General features: G+C 43.1%; 1 long non-coding RNA gene across 1 annotated transcript; it reads left to right on the top strand.

The window, feature by feature from the left end:
- The first annotated feature begins 5,381 nt into the window (after nt 1-5,381).
- Nucleotides 5,382-15,655, top strand: LOC125942379 (uncharacterized). Its single transcript, XR_007465053.1, has 4 exons — nt 5,382-5,481; nt 6,848-6,960; nt 10,810-10,866; nt 15,532-15,655. It is a non-coding gene; the product is annotated as an uncharacterized LOC125942379 (long non-coding RNA).
- Nucleotides 15,656-17,313: the final 1,658 nt, after the last annotated feature.

Here is a 17,313-nt window from a genome sequence, read left to right as displayed (position 1 = left end):
TCCAGGACTGTCGTGTTCAAACTGGCAAACACAAGAGATCAGTATTCTTCATCATGAAGCTTCACCAGAGGTGGCCGACGATTGCACCGCGTTGCTATGGCTCGATGGCGATGACAACTTGGAGATGATGCCAGAAATTGCCTATATACGGACGATTTTTCCTGTCTTCATGGCCCTATGCGGATCACTTCCCCGATCTCTAGCAACAATGTAGGGCTGTGCTTCACGAAGGACTAGACCGAGCGAGCTGTGGCATTGATTACAAAAATCTCCCGCGCGCACATGAGCCAGTTTTATTGTCACTATTACAAAAAGTTTGAGAAAGCAGTTATAGAGAAGGTCAACGACTGGTGAAGGACTGGTTTTGAAGAGCAAGGCCAGCTCGCTCTATTTACTATTTCTGCAATCATGATAAAAGTTAAGCGGACAGTAGGTAATTGAAATCCTGGACATTTCCGTAACAGTCTCAATCATTTTCGTGGAGCAGTAATTAGCGTAATCAGCTACATTTTATAGAGTAACTCGTGATTGCCATCAGTTACATTTTTTCTGTAACGTGCCCAAGTCTGGCCCAAATGCAACTTGCTGCTTACGCGTTTGGCCTGCAAAGACAACATGGGCAATGGTGCTCAACATAGACAATATGTGCCCGAACACATACCTTGCAGTGCGTGTGCATATATCGGTATCGCCCATTCTCGGCCAATCTCCCGTAATGGATTGCCAAGGTGATCGCAACGGTATGTACGCTTAATATGTGAAAGCGATATCGCCGCATACGGCAACAAACCTCCGCTCGGGCACGACAGCTTAATCATAGCATGCCACAAAGTTGCAGCCAGCATACTTGGGATAGTTTGTGTGTATCGTCGTATATTAGGCATTGCAATGGGCAGTGAATGCCACTGCTGATGTCGTCCAAGGTTTCGTCATTTACGGATTGCAACGGGATATGCAGCAGGTTACACGATAAAGCTATCGCTGATTTTGACAATCATTTTCGCTGGTCTCGGCCACAATTATTCTAGCTTTTTCATGGCTCTCCGCCAAGAGGAAGTGCATTTTCTGTCTGACAGTGCGGGTTATCAAATAAGTACGATGCTAGATGGCACACAGAGACCAAATTAGTGCCTGCAACTAATTCTAAACACGAGGACTATATCAGCTATATTGGAGTATTGTCGAACAAGATTGGTAACTTTTCTGGTCCATTACATACTAGTTTCTAGCTTATATTCTCAAAATAGTTATTTTTTGAAGACTCGAGAATGGAAATTCGCTCAACAGTTAGTGCAGTGCTCGTATTGCACAACCTTGGGTGTTGGTTTTGCGCCCTGCAATTCTGAAATATTGTCATCTTCATCCACGCTTATATTTGTGCCAATCAGAGGGGGCGTAGCCATCTTTTGAGTCAATCAAAGCTCAGAAAAAGGCGAATTCGACAATCAGGCATAATTTCACTCCGTAAAACAGAAAGACGGTACTGAACAATGGCGAGGATATTAAATATCCGTGCGAAAGAATTAGTGAACCTAAGAACTCTATGGTAGGTGTCCCTAGCGTGCATGGAGTAATATTTGGCTCAGTGTTCACGACGCAATTGTCTCGCGTCTATGTCATCAATAATTTTGAACAGTGCGTAAAAAGTTTCTCATTTGCCTTTTAACGAATTTCCGACGCTCCTATAACTACGAATATCGAGTGACCTATTCATAGGCCAGCTCAGGTTCCTTCATTGTCTCAATGACTCACTGGGAGGACAGCTACTTCTCTTTATCAGTCTATCTTACGTCCAACGCTGAACGAAGGCTTCTCCCAGGGATTTCCAATTACCTTGGTTCTGTATGCGCCGAACCCACTTTATGCCAACAAATTTGCTCATCTCTTCCCCCTTTTAATCATTTGCAGCCATTTACTCGATTTTCCTTCCTACGAAACACGTTCTCTAACTCTGAATATTACACCACCACATTACGTAGCCCGCCACTTCTTTTTAATTGCATCAGTGAATGTAATATGCACTAATATTTATCCTCGATGCACAACGATGTCTTCCTGTCGCTTAACGTTCAACTTATCTGTTTTCGAGCGACGGCTTCTTGCGCGATACTTACCCCCTTGTCAAGATCATTCGCTATGATGTAGAGGAACTTCGTAATTGTCCCTACGGGATTCTGTAGAACTTCCCAGCATACACCTGCGCAAATGAATGGGCACAATTGTTAGAAAATCATATTTCAAGATAGTGCCCAGTGTCCACAAGTTTAAACTTACGGCGCGACGGGGTTACTCGCTTCTAACAACATATGCATTTACGGCACGCAGCCGAACATCAGGCTGCGTTAAAAACTACCAGGACGCTAATTCGCCTGTAAGAATGGTACGCGATAGCATTCAAAGATCCCTGATTGATTCTTACGCTTCCCGGCAACTGCAGCTTATATAACCATAATGTTTACCGGGAAACGCTGGCGGTGAACGCTATGCACGAAGGCGAGATTTCTGGTAGGAACGCGGCCTCTTGTGTGGGCCGATCCCGGATGTAGTGCACAGCCGCTCCAAAGAAAATTTGAATTTTTTGAGGTTCCTGTTATTGTTTTACATATTTAATATTTCAGTCTGAGGAGAGTTAACATAAAAGGCATGCGCTGCATGTCGGTGTTTTGTTTTATGACGTTTGTTCGTGGGCTGTTATTCTCAAAAATTCCGAGCAATAACTCTGTCAAGAATGTAAAACAAGGTATGAGCAACTTTAGTGATAGAATGATGTGGCAGTATAGCGCGAATATACCGGATATCATATAGCAAGGCTTGGCATATACTTGTACCTAAATATGTACGGAAATTTTAGCTCACGGACAACGAAGCCGACGCCGACACCGGATTTTCTGCGACGCGGGGCCCTTAACGCTCTCGCGTTAAAACATTGTTTCGGTCAATGGTGAGCGGTGAAGTCAAACGACAGGAGCTCATCGTTTTGAACCCGCCAGGCAGAGCGCACATCGATGGTGTGTGTAGGTAACGTACACCGTAGGTAACGTACACCTTCCAGAAGCGCTTCAGTTTAATGTGGACGGAAGCATCAACCGGTCAGCAGTAGAGATAAGCAAGACAAAATTTGGAGTGTGGGTGGAGCAAAAGCAAGGAAGAGATTGATACGACCGGATCTCTTACAGAAATAGGTAGCGGTTCAATGCTTATTTCGAAGGGACGAAAAAGATTATGGAGATGTGTACACAAATGCTAGATAATAAACATGTATACCTACCTGATAAATCAAGCGGGCTAGGTGACTATTACAGCGAAAGCTGTATGGTTAGGCGAAACGAAAAGCCGTTCGTCCCATGTTTCTCTTAACGTCTCCATTGGCTGCGCCGTCAGTTACGTCGTTCTCTAGGTCGCACCAAAGCGCGCGCGCCATTGGCAGCGCCGTCAGTGACCGCAACGCCGGCTCCTCGGTCGCCGTTGTCGCATGCGTTCGATATCTCGAGTTAGCTCGGCGTCGTGGTTAGCAGCGTCCGCCTGCCATTGGCACTTGCGTTCCACTTCGCGATTTCAACGTGGACGTTCCGTGGCAGCCGAAACCAAAGTGCCGCTCGAGAAACTCCCGCCGAAAGTGGGCGTTGTCCCCGGCGAACGCGTTCCCGACATTGGCACGTTGACGCTGCCCTTGCCGCAACGCCTCCTTCTCGGCTCGCCGTTGTCGCATGCGTTCGAAATCTCGAATTAGTCGGCGTCGTGGTTAGCAGCATCCGCCCGCCATTGGCGCTTGCGTTCCACTAGAAACAAACAGGTAACCACTGTTTGAGAAACGCTTCAATACAGCGTCGGGTTAACCCACTGCTAAAGACGGGACCTTTACACTGGTACTCATTTAAAATGCAGAAGATGTGCGGTGGCTGCCCTAAAGGGCCAAATCGTTGAATTATACAGATACAAGGCATTTCTTGGCGTTAGGAATATCACTTCGCGCTTGTTGGAAGTTCCACCTTGATATGATCCCCATCGAAACTGGGCCCATTCCTTTATGAACGCATATTTACCATGAATAATCTATGCTACCAAAGGGTATCTTTCTCTACTGTCTTATTCGTGGAGATTTGCCTGTTTGGTAAAGTGTACTCTTTGCGTATTTAATTATTCCGGAATGTGTCAGTGATTTTTTCCTGAAGGTGTGACGTTATTAGTACTTTTTTTCGATGCCTACTTTTCTTCTCTGTACGGTGAACTCTTAGAACTGATTGTGTAGTTTTACCCTTACATTGTATTCTCCCCTCCACTCTGAAATGTTCTACAATGTACCTTGAGGGCTAAGATAAATAAATAAATAAGATCTGGTCGTCCACACAGTCTTCCTTTTCTTGGCGTCTAACGTTGTATCCTGAAAAAAATATCGCAGGCACATTAAGGTGGGAATGCGATGTGTGTGGGAATGCGAAAGCACTGAAGTGCCTTGGTGTAATGTTTTTTTTTCCCGCGCGTTCCTTCTCCGCGCAAGCTCTCCCTTGCGTTCTAAACTGCACTTCGGTAGGCCAAATGAAAAACACGCCAAGCTCAGCGGCATTGAATTGGACATTGAAATTTTATTTCACACACTCATTTCGTACACTCATGATGTGACACCACACTCCTCCCCATTAGGCCTCATCACACAGCCGTCAAACGCTCCGTCACGTCACCATCACGGCATCTGTTTTCGTGGGGAGAGGGTTTCCGAGAGGGTTTCCGTCACCGTGCTGGCGACGTAAAGGTAGAGCACCGCTCTGCGTCGCCAGCAAGCCGTTTTTGAGGGGAAAAACGACTCGGAAACCCTGTCCCCTGACGAAAACGGACGCCGTGACGGTGACGTGACGGAGCGTTGACGGCTGTGTGTGAATGAGGCCTTAGCTGCACCGTCACGTCCGCAATGACGCACGCACTAGGCACACCTTTATCACTGTAAAAAATTTCCGTAATTTCACAGCAAAAACCTACGTAAAATTTACGTAGACCCTTCTGTTTTATGAAAAAACGGCGGCATTTCTACGTAAAAAAGACGGGACGTGAGCTCCGTTTATGAAAAACGGCGGGATTCTACGTTAAAAAAGACGGACGTGAGCTCCGTTTTTGAAATACGGAGAGCCGTCCGTAATTTCATGAGGAGGGCAACTGAACATGTTACTAGTGAAAAATGAACACGCAAAGAATATAACGAAAAGACACTGTCTACTCTCACTGCCAGTTACATATATCACCATAGATAACGCTGTTTGAACATTATTCGCGTGCGAGCATAGGTAAACACACAAAAAGAAGCAGGTAGGGTTTTGAGCGGTTGGCGCTGCTTACCACCCCTTCATCGCGCCTACACGCTGGGTTGGATTCCTCCAGCACAAACAACTGTACGAGTACTCGCTAATGGCGGACGGTGGAGGTGGTGTTCCTGTCGCATTTGTGATTTCACACTAAATAGGAAGGAATCGGCGCTGGATTGTTACACAAGTAAGTGATTAAGTGTCCTTTTTTCGTTGTTGGTGCACGTCGCGCGTGCGAAATGCTCCGCGATGGCGGTGATGGGCTCAATTGTGTTGTCTGAGCACGCTCTTTAACGAGATTCCTTGGCCATGAGGATTGACAAAGCGACATTGCGAGTCTGTGATAAAGGGGTGTTTCATTTGCTGTGTTGAATGCATACTCACTACAACTGAGACGTGTAGGCAATATTAGCGGCGTTGACGCCTCTAGTAGCTCCTTTGTCGTCTAATGTGGCCGCTGGTTTACGGACGTTAGCATTCCAGTTAGTACTGTGTTGTGCTGTGTTCTCGGCGTTCCAAAATTAAGTGAAGGCGTTGTACCGTTAGTATCTCTCTCGACCGCGCTGCAACGTATGTTACCAATATTCGGTGACGCACTGCATCACAGTGAAATTTTTAGCCATTATTATAAGCTTCGGACGCAGTGCCTTGGCTGGGCGTGCATAATCGCAGTGTTCACGCCCGGGATTGGAAGATTGCTCATGTATGAAGACCTCATTGAGCATGTTCGATGTGCATGCCCCTTCATTACAATCAAATGACGGTGGAGCGTGCTTACTGCCATAACCTTGTGCCACCTGCAGTGGTAGGGAACACGGGTGTCACACGGTGCCCTTTCGTTTGTAGTAGAGCCCGAGCAATCGTGCACGATCGCAATTGAAAGTTGTCCGGTGATACCCGTTAAGAGTCATTGCAAAGGAAATGGATTATTTTCTACCTGGCAATCTGTATTCGTTTTTTTTTTTTGACAGCTACCAGGCTGACGATTAACGTTCTGACGCAGTACGTCAGCATATCACGTATTCTGGGAGGGAGGATTGCCGCTTAAGTTCTGCCATATGCGGCCGTAATTGTAAAACAAATGCATGCGAAAGTATTTTTAACTTAACCTTGACATAGAATAGTGGTGGCCAAACGTGCATTACGGACATTCCAAAGTTATATATATTCCTAACAAGTGTAAAACAAACCAAACTATATGTCAACACTGATGTTGAAGGGAGAGTTCACACTTACTGTCTCGAGTTGCATAGACTAATTTTCAGCTTACACGCATCATTGCAATAATTATAAATGCGTGCATGTGTTGTAAGTTATGCAGGGCAAAATTTTTGTCAGCTCATTTTTCTAATAGAAGTGCTTCATAAAGCTTTTTTTTGCAAAAAGTTAAACGAGGCCATTAGCACTTTATAAAATACTGTGAGCTATCTCACAGCAATAACAGTAATTCAGTGACAAGCTTATATGCAATAGTGTAATTGTATATAAAAATGTTTGTGCTTTGCTTTGGATGACCGGTCAGAAAGTAACTGATATCAGTATTTCATTTGCAGCTGTTGCACCAGTGAAGGATGTCTGTGTGCCGCCTTGCATTCAGTTTCTCAGTCATGGGGGCCTGCTTGCAACACCAGTGGTAATGCAGTCTTGCATTGTGCTATTTGTTCTGGTAAGCTGTGCCATTCTATCGTATATCAGTCATGCATATGCAGTCCTAATGGACATTGACTGCAAATGTTGGTTGAATGACAATGCCTATACAAGTATAATAATTCTTGCAGATGTATCCAAAAGATAAATGATGTTTTGTTCTTCCTGGGGCAACCAATTGGTTCAGCATGAGGACGTCGACTTGAAAGTGGGATTGTTTCATACTTGTCTCGGTTGCACATGAGTTGTGTTCAAAAAACACTAATAGCACCAGATTTCGGGATATGAGGCAACAGATAAAACATGCACCAATAAAAATTCTTCGTTTAGTTTGCCTCTAGAGTATGCAAAAACACCTGCATACTGACCTCTAACACTGTCATGCATGGGCTCCATGGTAAATAAGTGTAGCCACTGCTCAGCTTACTATAATAGGTGAAGATGCCTCGATGGATTTGCGTGTGACATTGGAAGGTATAACAAGGTAAAATATAGCTTCAGCACACAGCTGTGTCACGTGGTCAGATGACCAAAATATATGAATATTTTGAAGGGAATGAACAGCACTACTGCCAGAATGAAGTGAAGGTGAAGGGCACAGCAACACATTCTCTTTATCCTGTCTATGGCACCATTCAGTTCCTTCCTACACATGCACCAACCAGCCCAGTTCAGAACGCTCTAGCAGTTCATCTGAAATACCTTAATTTGTCTAGAAGATTAAGTGTATACACACTAGAATATGTGGGGGCTATTCTGCGAGTTTTGTATGTTTTGAACATGTGCCATGAGGATTCTTCATTGCTCAAAACTTGATATACAACTGCACAAAGCAGCATCAATAGCTATGTTGCTTCCCCATCTTGTGTCGAGGGTCTGTGCGTGTTTCCTAAGATAGTCCTTGTGTCGTCATCCTGTTTGTCCTACATAATTGCTGCTGCAGGGCAGTAGGATGTTGTAAACAGCACCAACTGCACTTCCTATGATCTCCAGCACATACTTCTTGATGCAAACTTCTTGTCTTGACCTGGTCCGGTTGACATTTTCGTACCTGACCAGTTTGTTGGCCCTGAAAATAAAAAGGTAGTTCCAACTCTCCCTAGCAATTTGCTTGAATTCACAGCTTCCTTTGTGTACCTATTGTATAGCAGTGATAGGCCTTGGCTTCCTTGAAGTACTCCGACTGAAGACTTCACCTATGTTCAGCTCCGTTAAATGCTTCTTGGCAACGCATGGCGAAAGGCAGTGCGAACACACTGTTAAAAGCAACCATACTTGGGTCTTGAAGCTCCCCTCCACTTCGTGGTAGTGCCCTTGTGTTCCTGTAGCAACAACACGCTTCAGTGTTCAAGTGCGCTAATAGGAAAGGCCAAGACACTTTTGAGTGTGGGGCATAGATCCAGCACGATGCTCACCACAGAAAACCTTCAAGCCAGATATTGGAGCTTGCCTTCCAGCAGTTTTACTTCCATGAGCACACCTGGCACTGTGGAGGAGACATTAAAAAATGGCTGAACTCCTTGAGTAGCCTTGCGTGGTAACTTCTCAGACAAAAACACTGTCAGGTAACCGTAAAACTCTAGCTAATGTGGGCACCAGTGTAGTAAAGTTATTTTGCTTCATTGGCAACTTTCTCCTCCATATTAGGTGAAGTAAGGCTACTAAATGGGTAGAGTGATTTTCTTCCTGTCTTCTCTGCAGTGCTAGATGAGTTCACGTTCGGGGAAGAACTACCACTAGACAGTGATCTTCCATATCTGGACCGCAGGGTTTTCTTTGGTTAGTGTTATGTATGCTGGAGCTATGCTCAATGTTTGGAGGAGGGTATTCTGCCTTCCGCATCGGCACACTCTTTCGCTGTGAAGCTCATCACAGGAACACCAAAAGGCGTCCTCAAGAAATCGAGGCATCACCAAGTGGAGGAGAGCTTCTGAACCCATGTCTAACATTTCCTTAAAGTGTGGTGGCCACTGTTATATCATATTCACAAGGTCCGTCATAATGTCAAAGAGACTGTTGGGAAAGCTGGAACTTTCCTTTTATTTTTCACGTCGAGCAATCGGGGTACATTGTGCGAAAAGGGTGACTCGGATCTAGCCTTGACGCAAAGTGTAGCAAAAGGCAGAACAGCAGTTCATCAACTGTGCGGTTGTTGTTTACATTATCCCGCTATCCAGCAGCTGCAACTACGCAGGACAACAAGCCTAGTATATATATGTTTGTCTTTAAACAAAATTCTTTGCCTGCATTCATGTTGTCTAGCCTTCTCCCGTCTTTTCGTGCTGTCCCCAAGTAATCGCATAGGTACACTCTTACATAACTTGCAATTATAAGATTCATACTTGGGAATATAATCGGAAACTGTGCCATATGGATGACATAATTCATTACACGTGGTGTTAAAGTGGCTGTGCAGTCTGGGTAGGGGCTTCAAATCTGCTTGTTATAGCAATTCATAAGTTGCTTCCAAAACTTGAGATACAAAGATTCAAGCTATGTCTGTGAAAACAGTGCATCATGTTACAAGGAACTGTTAGAACACTCATGGGAAATAGCTCGGTATTGCGAGAGGTTGTAGAAACTTGCTTCAACTTGCTTTCTACAGCATTTTATAAAGATGCTTTTTTAACTCCCGCATCTGTCGTGTTGTCTCATCACAAAACTGTAAACAAATATGAGTATTATGCCTTGAATTTCAGTAAAGATTACATGAATATGATTAATCCTTTCCGACGCTATGCACACAATTCAATACACCAAGATAGTGCATTAATAGCAATGGCATTGATTAAAGTAAGGATATTTAAAATGTGTCCCGTACATCTTCAAACTCTTCTAATTGAAATAGTGCTGCATGTTTGAATTACACAGGCAAATTGTTTTAGTAAAGGAAGTATGCAGGTAGATGGTTGGGTACTTTGCTTGGTGTATGTAATTGTATGTATGTCACTTCTTTCATCGTTTTTCACAGTGTGTTGCACCAGTCCTAATTTTCGAATGGCTGGATAGGTGCTATTATTCAAGCCTGGTAGACATCAAATAGTTGATGTTTGCAAATCTGATGTACTTGCACTGAGTTTTTGCATGGAGTGCACATTCCATAAACTTGACAAACTCACTAAAGAACTGAAAACTCCTAATCTATTGTACTTCTGTAAGCATTTTATGAATATGAAGATGTAAGAAATGCGGTGAAGCTAAGTTTTCAATCAACACAACTAATTGGCATGTGAAAGGGTTAAGGAAAGAGGCTCCTTGAAACAATTTCTCGAAACATTGCAACATACCACCTGAGGGTCTCCAAGCTTAACCTCTACTACTGTTTTGCAAATCACAATATTGACTGAATGCAATATTTTTCTGACCATGATTTTCATGTAATGTAAAGAAAGTTAACACGCCTAGTCTTACATGAAGATAAATTCGAAATCATTTATTTATAGCACTCACTTAGCAGCAGTTCTGAACTTTTCTTTATCAGTATAGTACTTGTGATTCACCTTTGTATTGCTGAGTACAGGTAGAGATATGGTTAGTTTACTAGAAAGGATCCCGAATTTTCCACCTTCTGATTGTAGCTTAGACCGTCACTTGTACTTCACAAGGAGTGGACTGTGGTAGCTAGGAAATATAGTTTTCCTGAGAATTTCCATGCATGCAATTTTGATTCTGTCTGCTAGCATGTTTGTATTACAGCATGAATTTCATAGATTAGAGGCTCCATGAAGGTACATTCTGTCGTTGAATGTCTATGAGATGGTTAAGCAGGTTGACTGTATCTAGTTACAACTCCTCATGTCCTGTGGCAGTTACGTTTGTGTGGTTTGGTGCTGTCAGTGTAAGCTTAACATTTCTTTCCTTCTCCCAGGAAGGACACAAGCATTGAGGAGCCATTTGACCTGCCACTACACTGATACGGTATTTGGTAGGTTCTATTACAGGTTTTCTTTCGTGTAGTAGTACCTGCTATAATTCTGTATAACGTGTTCAGACCTTTAGTCAGCAGGCTGTTTGACAACAGGTATTTACAAATGAACACCTACAAGATTTTCAAGGTCATTAGTGATACAATCGTTGCACACTGCTGCATTTTTCTGCAAATTAATTGATGAGCCATCCAGCAAGTGCTGCTCTCCTGCCTTAATGCACAAACCTTCAAATACTGTTAACCCTATATCACAAGTGTACAGCAAATGGAGATGACTGTTCACAGCGACAAGTTCATAATGTTTACTTACATGCAAAAGGGAGTCAAACGTCAGGTACACATTTGAAGTTTTCCAAAACAAGTTCGTCATCATAGTGCATAAATGAACAAGTAACTTAGCGCAATAAAAATACACAGGCACAAGAAAGGGAGACAAAGACAAGCGCTTGGTGACTCAGAAGTGTGTGACATATATGTTCCAACCAATTATTATTTTCTAAATTTTCTTCTACTGATCCAGGATTCCTGTGACTACTTGCCTTAGGTAACATACTCTGTTGCTTTCTTGCCCTAGAAAACATAACTAGTGCCTTCTTGCAGCCCTTTAAACTGGCAACATCTTCACCACCGACAGTAGAGCATGTTCAGATAAATTCAACTAGACATGCCTGGTGACCACTTAATTTTGGTGAACAAATTTTATTTTGTGCCCGAGCCTGACGACAATGAAATCAATGATATCTTCTATTTTGTTGTAGCGCAAGCTGAACGGCAAGGACAACAGAAAGGCAAATTTGAGGCACAGCCAGCGCTAACGTTCAACAACAGATTCGTTTCCAGTTCTCATCACTATATATACCCTGAAAACGTCATACAACACGTGTAAAAGCTCGGTAAACATGAACTAAAAAAAAACGGGAACCACACGCATGCAGTTTTTTAGCCACATAGATTGACAGACATGTAGACGTTTAACGCGAACAAAGATCGCATCATCTTCCACCTGCTTCTACTCATGATAACTGTTTTTTTAATCTAGGTTTGCGCTTGCATCTTTGGCAATGAAGGGCAAGAAAACCATCAGCAGCCAGGTATTTACTTTGTTATTGTGTTCTCGTAGCCTGTCATTTACACATCTACCAGTTTGACCAATGTAGGACCGTCCACACTCAAAGGAATGTCGTATAAAACACACGTGATGCAATCAATGAATTTGTTTTTATGTTCATTTTCGCATGCAGTATCCGTAATTCTTTCTGGCTTTGTCTTCCTACACAGGCTCCCCAATTTATTAGGAGCTGAAAAAACTATGTTGATATCAGACCTTCCAGCAATCTTTATTCTGTGGGAGAAATTATGTATGTAGGGGATGACAGCAACCTTTCTTTTCTTTATGTCGGTGTTTGTACCATTCACTTGCTCGGAACCTTTTTTCACTTGGCTCGGGTAACCAGCGCCGCTTAAACGTGAGACTTGCCATCTGAAGCTATTGTGCATTAGGTGCCGGCATGGCTTCTTGAGCGCTTCACTGAAACACACCTTCATGATTCCCCCTCTTCAAGTTTTGTATGCACGGAATGAAATGGTAAAAGTGGCTTACTTGCCCAAATGGTAAAAGTGGCTTACTTGCCCTAGGTTCTTAACCCCAGCAGGTTTTGTTATCGGTGAGCACAAAATTAATGTGAAGGAATCCAAACTTCCCGTCACATGCCTATCCTGCGCCTAATGCACGATTGCTTCGAACGGCAAGTCTCACGTTTAAGCGGCTTTGTTTACCCGAGCCACGTGCTCATGTCAGTCGCAGCAGGACTGCTTAAAAAGGCACAGCAAAAAGGTTCTGAACAGGTATATGGTACAAGTACCGATATAAAGAAAAAGATTGCTGCCATGCCCTACATACATAGTTTCTCCCACAGATTAAAGATTGCTGGAAGGAGTGACATCAATGTTGTTTTTTTTGACGCCTACTAAATTAATGAGCCTGTGTGGGAAGTCAAGGCCAGAAAGAATTTTGGATACTGCATGCGAGAAGGAACATAAAAGCAAATTCATTGATTATATCGCGTGTGTTGTATACCGCATTCCTCTTGGGTGTGGAGGGTCCTACATTGGCCAAACTGTTAGATGTATAAATGACAGGCTATGAGAACACAATGACAAATTAAATACCCTGGCTGCTGACGGTTTTCTTGCCCTTCATTGCCAAAGATAAGTGCAAACCTAGATTCAAAAAAGCAGTCATCATGAATAGAAGCAGGTGCAAGATAATGTGCTGAACTATAGACACTAGAAACATATCAATATTTGGTGACACATCAGTAAGCCTTCAATTTCATTATCCTCGAAAGAGCTTGATTATCTTTGTTCGCGTTAAACGTGTACATGTGTCAATCTGTGTGGCTTAAAAAACTGCATGCGTGTGGTTCCGGGTTTTCTTTAGTTCATGTTTACCGTGCCTTCACACGTGTTGTATGACGTTTTGAGGGTATATATAGTGACGAGAACAGGAAATAAATCTGATGTTGGAAGTTAACACTGTGTGCATGTCAAATGTGCCTTTCTGTTGTACCTGTTGTTCAGCCTTGCGCTGCAATAAAATAAAAGATGCCATACAAACAAGCCCCTATAGCTACCCTCATTGTTAGTTTCTCAAGAAAAAGAATTGTCTTTGAAAATAAAATATAGAAGCACCCGTTCAGTTGGAAGCATTTTTTTCTGGATTCTGCCAAATCCGTATTTTGATTAATCCCAAAGAAAAAGTGTTGTGGCTATGGCTCTAAGAATATTTTGGCACAGACTGCAGGCAAATAGCATGAATTCCAACTAATTACCACGGAGTATCCCTGCTACGATATAAAGTAAAACTTTGAAAACACATCATTGCACATGTTTTAAGTTCAGTGTGTTTTTCTCTGCATCTATTAACAGCACGGAATTTGGCCATCCTGTTGCCATTGAAGTCGCAGACATTTGGGCAAATAGCTCTGCCCTCGTTGACTCTCAAAATCCACGAGAAGCGCTCATATTTGGACATTGCTTTAGTTTGAGCTTTACTTTAAAATTTCTTTAGGAGAGGAGGAATTCCCAAATTAAGCACGTCACCCAAGTAATGCTGTCTGGAACGACATGTTGCATTATTTGTTTGGTTCTGGGGTTGCCAGTCAAGGAATGGACAGAATAAACGGTACTGCCTGTAGCTGCCACATATGGGGTCCATGTGTACTTGTTGCAGGTTCATTTACGTCACGAAAGTGCTACAGGTTACTTCGAAAAGCACAGACTGACAAAACGGCAAATGTTTGGGGGAACACAGCGACTTATGTGGATTGACCTTGGGTGGTGTGTCTATAATTATAACTTTTTAAGGGGGTGGAGATAGTATGTTGACGCACTGACGACCATAACTTTCAATTATCATTGCTTAAGTAAAAAGTATATTGCACATTGATGCTTTCATGACAAAAACCAACCAAATCTGAAAGAGGCTGAAAGGCACACATGTTGTATTGCAAGGCATGCTTTCTTCATATTGTTGCTAATTTATAAGCTGGTCATCTGGACAGTACCTCTGGCTTGGTTGTTTTGCATCGGAATTGTACAACATGAGTGGTTTGAGCTCGTTTTAAGAGTGCTTCATTGTTTTGGGAAAACAGTGGAATCTGCAAGGTTTTCTATTAGAGCAGTGAAAGTTGAAAGCCATGGTCCGCAGTATGGTGGGGGTCGTGGTAGCTCTACCTACATGCAGAAAATGTAATCTCTGACTGTCAATGTGCACATGAGAGTTTTGCCTGTTCCAAGTGAGCCATCAAATAACTTGGGTAGATTTCATCTGAAGTTTTTCATGTTATAAGGCTAGGAACATATACTAACAAGGCAGAGTGTGACATTTTTCTTAGAGCACTGGTAGTTACATTTGTGACTTGGAAATCATTTATTGTTGATGTATCTGACTAAAAACGGTGATGATGGTGGTACAGTAAACCTTGTTACAAGAGGCACCCAAGGGACTCGGGAAACATCTCTTGTAACCAAGGTCTCTTGTAACCAAAATTCTAAAAACACTGAGGAGTCGAACTAGACCACTTTATTATACATGAGCACCAAAGTGTGTTTAAACTCATCTTTGATGCGAACAGAGCTGTCTCATGGAAACATGGCTATGGCTCCGGAGTTTGATTACCGGCATACAAAGTGACCAGCACCGTATACGCTGTGACAGAAATCCAACTCAATGGTACTCTGTCACAGAGTCGGTGTGGGAGCGCGACGATTATAGAAGCATAATGGCAGAAAATTCAGTGAAATTGGTAGTCTCAACCATGTGAGGAATGACAGCCGGCTGCGGAACAAAACAAAATAGAGCCAAGGGAGTGAAAATTGCAGCGCATACCGGTTAGTACGACGTTAGCCGCATTACGTGAGCGTGTCTGGGTTGTGTCTCTTATAAATAGTGAAGAATTTGCTCTAGGGACATAAAAAAAGTTGTCCTTAGTAACCGAGTGTCTCTTGTAACCATGTCTCTTGTATGCAATGTTGTTAACATGGCAAACATAGGAAAACCAGCAAAACCATTTTGAAATGTCTCTCATAACCGAGTGTCTCTTGTAACGAGATTTTACTACTAATAAAGAGTCTTAATTGATTGTTTTTTTTCCTTTTCAGGCAAAGGCAGGAGGCATCTGCAAGCAACCAGTCATTCCGATTCTCAACCAATCCTTCTAGTCAGCCGATTTCTAGTGTCTTATCTTGCAAGTTTTTTTCAGTAAAGCACAATAAACACGCAGTTTCGTTCAGATTCAGGTGGCTTGTTGCTTTTTGGGCACGAATTGTATGTATGCTTTGTACACGTCATGTACAGAACTCAAATGCAACATGGCAACACTGACACGAAGATGAAGCGGTGTAGAAGAAAGTTACACAAGGAGGAAACGTGCACACACAGCATTTTCAGTGTGGTGTATGTCCACTCATGTGCATTGATTTCTGCCCCATTTCAAGCTATATCTGATGTGAGTTAGCCATGTTGTAATGTACAACTTGGTATAACTTATTTCAATGAAACAAACAATTTTCTCATTTGCTGGAGATATACACCTGCATCATCATTTACAAAACAAATTTTGCACCTGTTGATACGAAGCAAGATAAAGCTGAACAAGTTCATACGTATTCATGGTACAGGCACGCAAGCATAGAAGACATGGACACAAGAACAAAAATAAAGGTGTTTCTGTCTTCCTTTCTGTTCTTTTTGTGTGTTTTATGTGCATACCTTTCCTCAGTACGGTCTGTCCGTTTTTAATTGGGAAAGTACGGTGCTCAAGTTACAGAATTTCCGTTCTACGGAGCTCACCGTTTTGTATTTGCAAAATACAGACAATTCCGTGATCACAACTACGGAAATAACCATTTTCCATTCGACGGAAATCACCGTTTTCCATTCGACGGAACTCTCCGTTTTCCATTCGAAGGAAATCACCGTTTTTCATTTGACGGAGCTCTCCGTTCTCCATTCAACGGAAAAAATTTTTACAGACTATCCGTTTGACGGAAACGCTGTTTTTCATTTACGGAAAAGTGTCCGGCAACGTTTTACCTTCAACTTTCACCGTAAACTGAAGAAATTTTTTTTACAGTGTAGTCAAGCAAAAGCGGGTAGGCGCCATGGGGTCGGGAAAGCGGGGTCGTCTCACATCGCGGAGGCCCGGGTTTGATTCCCACTCAGTTTACAAAATTTTCTTTAAAGACATTATTTATTCTGTTTCAAGGAACCTCAGTGAAAATTTCACGTCAATTCGAGTATATTTTGACGAATTTTTACTCTTTTCCGTGACCATTTCTGGCGCCATTTTTCGGTCACGGCGCCGACTACAACGCCTGATTTTCGCGTCACGGGGCATATAATGTTCTCGCATTAATAAAGATTCACATCGCGAAAGTTAAGAACCGAACAAAAAACCAGGACGGCAACAGAGGCGCTTTTCTCGCGTCTGGCGCCTTTCTCTGTTCCTATTGATTGCACCATTGGTAATTGTTAACCAATAACATCTTGCCCACTTACTGTTCTCGCAAACTAAATTTTAAATTCTCGTGTTTTCTAGCGCGCGGCTTGTCTTCGCGGCAATTCGGTTCGTCTACGTTTTCGGTTCCATTGCGCAGAATAAGTAAACCGTTTGGCCAATCCCCGTGAGTGGGTATGTTCCAAAGACTTTTTGGTCATCATCATCATCATCAAGTCAACGTTGCGTCTTCCGAAGGAATCCCGCGACAGCGTGCCACGGGCAACGCGTGCCCACAAAATCGAGCAGATGCTCATGTCAACCACGCGACGCTCGATCCAGGTCGGTTCCAGGCATTTCGCCCAGCACTGCGTCCAAACCTCGAGGCGGCCCAGCTACGCGGTGGTTGATGCCGATGGACCTGACGGGACGGCCAAGCTCGGAC

The sequence above is a fragment of the Dermacentor silvarum genome, chromosome 1 (assembly GCF_013339745.2).
Source record: "Dermacentor silvarum isolate Dsil-2018 chromosome 1, BIME_Dsil_1.4, whole genome shotgun sequence".
NCBI classification, from domain to species: Eukaryota; Metazoa; Arthropoda; class Arachnida; order Ixodida; family Ixodidae; genus Dermacentor; species Dermacentor silvarum.
Note: the sequence above shows the minus strand (reverse complement) of the source record. Positions and strands in the feature narration are given on the sequence as shown.